The sequence below is a fragment of the Dipodomys spectabilis genome, unplaced genomic scaffold (genome assembly GCF_019054845.1).
Source record: "Dipodomys spectabilis isolate Male_0828 unplaced genomic scaffold, ASM1905484v1 ptg000309l, whole genome shotgun sequence".
In the NCBI taxonomy this organism is placed as follows: domain Eukaryota; kingdom Metazoa; phylum Chordata; class Mammalia; order Rodentia; family Heteromyidae; genus Dipodomys; species Dipodomys spectabilis.
The window spans coordinates 3,940,031-3,949,400 of NW_024870986.1; positions in this window are offsets into that span (position 1 = coordinate 3,940,031).

The following is a 9,370-nucleotide window of genomic DNA, read 5'->3' on the forward strand; positions in this document are numbered from 1 at the left end:
ACACAGCAAAAGCAGTACTCAGAGACAAGTTTATAGGCCTGAGCTCCAACACAAACAAATTGTAGAGATCTGAAATCAACAATTTAATGAGACATCTGAGCCACCTTGAATAAGAGCAACAAGATAATCCCCAATCTATTAGATGGAAAGAAATAATTAATATTAAATCAGAATTAAATGAATTAGAATCCAAGAAAAAACACAGAAAGAATCAACAAGAGAAAGAGTTGATTAATCTATAAAATTAACAAAATTGACAGAACTTTAGCAAATCTTAGAAAAAGAAGAGAACACATCCAAATAAATAAACTCAGAGATGAGAATGGAAACATCACCAGAGAAACAACCAAGATTCAGAATATTATAAGGGAATACTTCTCAAAACTTTTTGCTAATAAGTTTGAGAACTTGGCAGAAATGGACCTTTTCCTAGCAAATATTGACATGCTGAAACTAAATCAAGATGAGTTAAACCATCTTAACAGGCCGATATCCAACATTGAAATAGAAACAGCAGTAAGAGTCCTCCCATCTAACAAAAGCCCGATCCCAATGGATATATAGTGGAATTCTACAAGGCCTTCGAAGAAGAGCTCACACCAACATTCCTCCAAATTTTCAATGAAATTGAAAGAGAAAGTTCACTACCAAACTCATTCTATGAAGCCATCATAACCCTCATCCAAAAACCAGGCAGGGAGTCATTGAGGAAAGAGAACTATAGACCCATTTCTTGGATGATTATTAATGCAAGAATTCTCAACACACTTTTGGCCAATCGACTTCAACACTTCATCCAAAAAAATCATACACCACGATCAAACAGGATTCATTTCAGGTTTCATTTCATGCAAAGTTGGTTCAATATATGCAAATCAATTAATATAATTCATCATATCAACAAGAGCAAGGACAACAAACACATGTTTATCTCAATAGATGCAGGAAAAGGATTTGACAAGATCCAACATCCCTTTACGTTGCAGATTCTGCAAAAATTAGGAATCCAGGAAATATTCCTCAGTACAGCAAAGGCTCTATATGACAAACCTACAGCCAGCATTATACTTAATGGTAAAAAGTTAAAGCCATTTCCTCTTAACTCAGGAACGAGACAAGGATGTCCACTCTCTACACTTCTCTTCAATTTAGAATTAAAATGCCTAGTATAACCATAAAACAAGATGCAAACATTAGAGGGATCCAAATAGGGAAAGAAGGAAAACTCTCCCTCTTTGAAGATGACATGATCTTGTATTTAAAGAATCCCACGGATTCCACTCTCAAATTACTCAAGTTGATTCAAAATATTGGTAAAGTAGCAGGGTATAAAATTAACCTTCAAAAATCAATGGCTTTTCTGTATGCCAACAATGAGAAAAGCATGCTGAAACATGGAAAACAATTCTATTTGTAATAGCCCCACAAAAATAAAATGCCTAGAAATTAACATACCCAAAAAAGTGGAGGATCTCTATGATGAAAACTTTAAAAACTTGAAAAAGGAAATCAAAACAGAACTTAGAAAGTGGAAAAAATCTCCCATGCTCCTATATTGTAAGGATCAACATCGTAAAAATGGCAACACTTCCCAAGGATAGCTACAAATTCAATGTGATACCTATCAATATTCCAACCTCATTCTTCAAGGAAATAGAAAAGGCAATCCAAAAATTCATATGGAACAATAAAAGACCCCGAATAGCTAAAACGATCCTTAACAGAAAGAACAGTGCTGGAGGAATATCAATACCAAATTTAAACACTACTACAAAACCATTATAATCAAAACAGCTTGGTACTGGCACAAGAACAGACCTCAGGACCGATGGAATAGAATTGAAAACCCAGAAATAAACCCACAGACCTATAGTCATCTAATATTTGATAAGGGAGCTAAAAAATAGAATGGAAGAAAGACAGCCTTTTCAGTAAATGGTGCTGGCAAAATTGGTTAATCACTTGTAGAGAATGAAAAATAGATCCATACATGTCATCCTGCACAGGATCAAATCCAAATTGATCAAGGACCTCGAGGTCAAAATAGACACTCTGAAATCATTACAGGTCTAAAATCATTACTAGGTCTCCTTGGCATAGGCCAAAACTTTCTTAAAAGAGAGGCAGAAACACAACAAATCAAAGAAAATTTGGAAAATTGGGATTGCATGTAATGGCACAGTTTCTGCATGGCAAAGGATATAGCTAGCAAGATCAACAGAAAGGCTACTTATTGGGAGAAGATATTCACTAGCCATACAATGGACAAGGTTCTCATATGTAAACTATACCTGGAACACAAAACCTTAAATCCCCCAACAACAAATCCTCAAAGAAACTACTGCCCAATAAATAAGTGGGCTACATTGAAACAATGAGATGTACAAGTCGTTATGTTGAAAACGAACTTTACAACTTTCGTGGGGGGGGCAGGGAGGATTGGGGGTCGTGGGGAGGATGGGAAAGGATGGGAAGGGGAAACAAAGGAGGAGGCTAAAATGCTTGTTAAGAAATGTACTCATTATCTTGCCCATGTAATTGTAACTCCTCTGTATTTTATTTTCAAAATAAAAATAAATAAATAAATACATAAGTGGGCTAAAGACTTACAGAGAAAATTCTGTGAAGAGGAAAGAAGGATTGCCAATAGACACATGAAGAAATGCCCGAGCTCCCCAGCTATAAGAGAAATGCAAATCAAAACAACATGGAGATACCACATCACCCCAGTTAGAATGGCCATAGACAAGAACAATAATAACAGATGCTGGAGTGGATGTGCCCCGAAAGGGAACCTTACTTCATTGTTATTGGGAGTGTAAACTTGTTCAACCACTTTGGAAAGTTGTATGGAGGTTCCTCAAAACACTCCTAGAGCTCTCCTATGACCACTTTTGGGCATTTACACAAATGATCACAAACAAGACCATACTAAATCTTCCAGCGCAACTATGTTTATTGCAGCATTATTTACCATAGCTAAGATATGGAACCAACCCAGATGCCCTAGAGTAGATGAATGGATCAAGAAAATGTGGTAAATATAAGCAAAAGAATTATTTGCCTCCATCAGAAAGAATAACAATGCTCATTTGTTAGGAAATGGAAAGACTTAGAAAAAATTATATTATGTGAAGTAATCCAGCCCCACAGAAACATAGGTTCCATGTTTCCCTTGTTCAAGTATCACTTCTTGTTTTCACACACCCAGTCTGTGTGTGAGGGTACTTTCTCAATGTTAAGCAATAGGGTAGTACTCACAATCTGAAGGGGAAAGTTCCACAGTTTAACCCTATGCCCACATTAGAGGGTGTATAATTTAAAGTATTTTGACACAACCAGTAATACTAGAATTGAAATTCTCCTTAGGGACATTTTCTTGGAGCTCATTAGTTTACCCAGGAGAAATATAAATATCCAAAAATTTTGGAGCTAATTAGTAAATATCTGAATTAACACTAGATCCTAGATGTTGCATTATTACAAGTCAACATTGAATTATTGTTACATCACAATCCTTCCCTACTTGCCAATGTGTAAGAGAAAATGAAAGAAAGGCATTAAAGCAAAAGCCTTATCTTTTTAGGAATTTAATCCTAGTGGTGAAGATAATGTCTGAACTCTTCCATTCAATAAAAGCTTAAAGTTTATAAGAGCACTTCCTACATATACCTGCCCATGTAATTGTAACCCCTCTGTACAGTATGTTCAGAAATAAAATTAAATTAAATTAAAAAAAAAAGAATTGTGGCAAATTGTTTGACAGGGTTATTTCATCATGGAGATATCACCAAAACACTGTTCTTATTGAAATTGTCTATATCTTTTTAGTTTTCAAATCCAAATTGCGTATTTCCTTCAATATCTCTGCAACAGTTTTGACCTTTTCTTCCTGCAAATTCTTTCCTTTCTTTACTTTTGTAAATCTGCATTTATTACTTTCTTGTTTCCTTATTTATCTCATTCTTCCAATCTTGCCCACACTGGTACACACATTGTTCAGAATTGTGTCAGAACTTTCCTTGTCCTCTTCCCTTTAATAATGCCCCCGATTTTATTATTCTTTTTCATATTCATGGTCATGGATATTTTGATAATGTCTAAACAATCCTATATTTGCATCTGTTTAATATAAACTTTAGAACTATCAGAGTTTTTTCCCCTAAATCCATCATTTCCACCTGCAATCCCTATCACCAAGAATATCACTAACACAGTTGCCTGGCCAGAGATGTAGAACACTTTAGACTTCTTCTTACCCTTCTGCTCCCACCCATTAGAAAAGATGAATGATCAAGATTTTGTGAGTTTCTGTCACTTTTATGATTTCTATGTAGTCCTTTTTATGCCCCTGCCACCAGCGTGTTTCATGTAATCATTACTGGTCACCTAGACATAAGCAACCTTTTACAAAGTATGTTTTTCCCCATAGTCTTTTCATATTGGTCCTTTCCATCACCAAATTACTTCTGCTTGTAAGCAAACAGAGTGAAGAGCTCAGACACAAATTCTAGTATCATTATTTACTCATTACATTGACTACTGGCCTTACATTTCTCATCTGTAAATGGATGTAATCTACCAGAGATATTGAAGAATATATTTTTTAACTTCTAGAGCAAAAAAAAAGAAAAGTGAAGAGTCCTTAGGTTTTGCCCCCTAGCTTACAAATAAGGAAAGAGTCAAATTCAGTTTGTTGGTATAAATATCACAAATTGTTTCATGCAGAAATAAAAATAAATTTTCCTCCTGGCTCTAAGGACCGTGTCCTTTCAAGGTAACTCCAGATATGTAAGTGGTATTATGTAAATTGTGTCATGTGTTTACAGCTATATTGAAAAATATGTCATTGGAAAATATTGATTATTGAATGGTGTCTTTATGAGGATGGTATTTGAACTAACCATACTAAGTTGAAAACTACATCTTAGTCCATCAAAATTTTTCTTATTGCTTTATTTGTTGCCAAGTGTTCTTAATACATTTATACATAGATTTTCTCCAATTAACTGGATGGAAACTAAAACTGATCATGGATTTCTACCTAATGAGTGAAGCATGCATGAAGCATGTGTTGATAACTTCTAGGGATATATAACTAAGCCAATGGCTATGTGGGTAGTGAAAGGCTTTCTCCTAAATTCCCAAGGCTAGAACAAACAAGATCATTTGTAATAGAAAGCACTCAGCTTATTATATTTTATCTATGTGGGATAATCAACATGTGCAAATAAACGATTTTATTTATAAGGAAACAATAGTACCAAGAAAAGTAAGTATATTTAGAGAGACTGAAAGTATAACATTAGGGTTTTTACTCTCGCACCTGTTTATGTGATTGTATTTCTTGTTATTGAAACTCTCCTCTTGTTATTCTTATTGTATTAATCCAATGCTTTTTAGTACTATGTATTCAATGTGGGAAATCTGGCTTAAAAGATGTCTAAAAATTTTTCCTTTTCAATCACAACCTTGTCATTATCAGGCTACACTTCATCTTCATCAAAATTATTATTAGAATCATAAGTGCTATCTATTGAATTTATGATACCTGTCTATGATTTTGCAATATTTGTATTTTGATTAATAGTTTTAATGTTACCACTGTGCATGCATCCATGTTAAAATTTTGAATAAATTAAGAAACAATAAAAAAAACTAAGCCATATCAGGTAGCTTGTCTATGTGCTTATAACAAATTATTGAATAGATTTTTGAGGCATTGCAAATTCCTAACCAGTATGAATTATCTTCCTCTCTCCCTGTCATTAGACACAAATATTTAAGAGTTTGAACAGAATTTTTTCAAGTAATATATTATAAACTTTACTACAATAACAAGTGTGTATCTAAAATTCCCTTGAAATTAATAAACTCTAATTTCTATTGCAATATTAGTTGATTTACACTAGGAAACTTTTGTAAAAATAGACTGCCTATCTTTGAAATGAAAAATAGTTGAATAAAAGTTTCAGAGGGAGTTCTGGGATGATGGCGGAAGAGAAGCGGTGGCTAAACAAGCTCCCACATAGAAAGCAGTTTTTTGTTCCAGTGAACATTCCTAAGCCAGAGAATCATACCAAGTTTGCCATCACAGGACAGAGAGTTAGGCCAGACAGGGAAAATCCAGGCAAGGAGACAGATCTGAGCATTTGCCAGCTGCCACAGCTGCAATGACATCTGTGGTGGCTGCAGCAGCCGTCGCCGCCATACCTGCAACACAGAGAGTCCGGGACGAAGGCACCAGAGACAGAGGTGGCAGGTGAGCAGATTCTACTCAACACCAGCAAGAACTGACAAGGAGCAGATATCTTCATTCTGCAGTTCGCAGACCAGAGACGACACAGGAACCAAGATTCCAGCATGAGTAGAAGCCTGACATCCTCACTCCTTCTCAGGGATCAGAGGAGGGAAGGCCACCCCTCCCCTCTCCACTACCAGAGATCTCCATCTTTGATACTGACAAAGGCCTGCCTGAGCAGCTAGCTCCAACTCAGGCACTGGAAGAAATCAAGAGTAATTTAGCAAGTCACAGGAACCTAAACTGACCTGCTAGGCTCAGCTCCACCCAGGGAAAAGTCACCCAGCACAGGCCGCAAGCCCCAGGAGTGGATTTCTTCACTGGGTACACAGAGACATAGGCTGCCCCTCCCTACAGCAGCCTTTAAAATCAATTGAAATACAGTAAACATAAACCCTGAAAAAGCCTCCAGGCTGGGCTCAGTGAGTGACTCAGAAGCTAGCCCCTCAGGGAAAAGCTACTGTTTGCTGAAAGGCCTCAACTCTACCCAGAACCTAGCATCATCACAGCATCTCTAAGCTAGAGGAAACAGCCTTCTCCCTCTTTTGTGATACTCAAAGCAGATCTCCCTCCCATTGAACTAGTCTGGGAGGAGGATCAAAAAATCCTGGGTAAGCAGAGCATTTTTCTGCCTGCTCATATTAACCGACTTAAGAAACCAACCAAGCCACAGCAAAGTAAAACACCACAAGCAGACCAGAGACTCCAACTAGAGACAGGTTAAGGACACAAGGGAGATACAGGATCTACCTTTTATTAAAAAATTTTTTCTAAAACTTTTTTTTTTTTTTTGTCGGTTGTGGGGCTTGAACTCTGGGCCTGGGCGCTGTCCCTCAGCTCTTCAGCTCAAGGCGAGCGCTCTACCACTTGAGCTACAGGGCCACTTCCAGTTTTCTGGTGGTTTTATTGGAGATTGGAGTCTCACGGTCTCTCCTGCCCGGGCTGGCTTTGAACCGCGATCCTCAGATGTCAGCCTCCTGAGTAGCTAGGATTACAGGTGTGAGCCACCAGTGCCCGGCTCTTTTTTTTAATTTTTAATATTGAATTTTTTTGAAAAAAATTTGTTTTCTATTAACTTCATTTCTTCCTCTTATACTTTTTATTTTAAGGATATAAGTATGTGCTTTTTTTTCTCTTTTTTCTTTTTTTCTTTCTTTTCTTTATTTTTTTTTGTTTAGCGCTACTGACCTTTTGATAATTTTTTTGTTTCCTTCTCATTCTTTTCACCTTTTCTTCTCTCAACCCTTAGGTGATTATTAGATCTTATTCCCCATTGTGTACATACTTAATCCATAAATGTATTACTCAATTCAAAACCTTTTAGACTTAAATTCTTTAATAGTAGTACTACCTCTTTATATCTATATAATATTTTAAGCCTTTTTTAAAGTTTCCCACATCTCCTTTTTATCCCTACCCTTATCTTATCCTATACATGTTCGTCTCTGAAGATTACGTTTTTAAATTTGCATAATTTTTAAGTATTTAAGTGTTTCACTTTTTAATTTTTAATATTTGTTTTTCTATTTTTTCTCGTCTCTTTTCATATCGTTCTCTTCTTTTCTTTTCTCTCTCTCTACTATCATTCTATCCAATCTATTTCCCACTTTGAGATTAGGACTTATTTAAGTTAACTCACTCTCTGCCTTTCCATATCCTTCTATCCCTATTTTTACCCACATCTCTCCCTAAACCTAATAATTTCTGGTTTGCCAAATTCTTCTTTGCGGTTTGTAATCCATTAATACATAGTTGTTTGATGTTGAATATATATATATATCTGTTGAACTAGAGTGTATCTGCAGGCTTTGACTTAGCAACTACAGACGTTGGTTGATGCTTACCTTAAGATAGTGATCTAGCACAAAAGTGATGTTACTTTCATCCCAAATGGGCAGGGCAAACAGGAAAAACACAAGACAAATGGCAAGTCCGGGTATCTCAACTCCAAATCATGACAATCAGTGGACAGAACAGACAATTAATAATCCAGGGGAGAGCTCCCTAAAAGCTCTACAAACATTACTGGTAAACATGGTAAATGAAAAAATTGAAAACCTGCAAACGACTCTGTATGAGCGTAATAGGGAGAGAGAGGAGGCAAAAGAAAGGCCAATACAGGAATATCGTGAGCATGAGGAAGCTACTGAAAGATTGATACAGGAATTGCGTGAGCAGCTCAAGAGCACTCAAACAGAAATGAATAAATAACAGGCTGAAATCAGTCAAAGAGAGCTACAGGAATCCCCTGAACCAGAGGAAGCTTATCAAGGAGTAATACAGGAATTGAGAGAGTAGGATGAGAATACACAAAGATGATTAAAGGCATTCATGGAATCCATAAATGGAGAACTGAAAGAACGCAAGGAGTCCAAAAAGGGAATGCTGAATGGAATTCAGCAGAAAGAATGGTAGTCCAAGGAAGCCATAACCAATCAACTAAGTGATTTGAGAATAAACAGTGAACACCAAATTAAGGAAGTAAAGAAGTCTATACAAGATCTAAAGCAAAGCTCCAACAAAGACTTTGAAGCCATCAAAGCCAACCAACTAGAAAGAAAAGAAAAAAAAAAACAAAGTAGAAGTCTTGATAGTAGGTTAGAACTTGCAGAAGATTGAATCTCGGGGATTGAAGACAGCATGGATATTATAGAGAAAAAACATAACCATCCAAGACAAATCCAAGAAATATGATAGATCTATTCAACATTTGGAAGACACCATCAGAAGGCCTAATCTGAGGATAATGGGTGTAGATGAGCACTTAAAAAGAGAAGTTAATGGTCTAGGAAATTTGTTTAACAGGATGCTAACAGAGAACTTCCCAAACATGAAAAAAGATAGGCCTATTCAGTTACAAGAAGTTTTAGGACTACAAATAGACCAGACAAGAATAGGACATCCCACTGTCACATTATAATCCACACTGGATAAATTCAGATCCTTAAAGCTGTCAAGAAGAAAAGATCAATCACCTATAAAGGGAAACCAATGAGAATCACCTCAGATTTCTCAGCAAAGGCAATCAAAACAGGAAGAACCTGGAATGATGTATGCCATGCACTACAG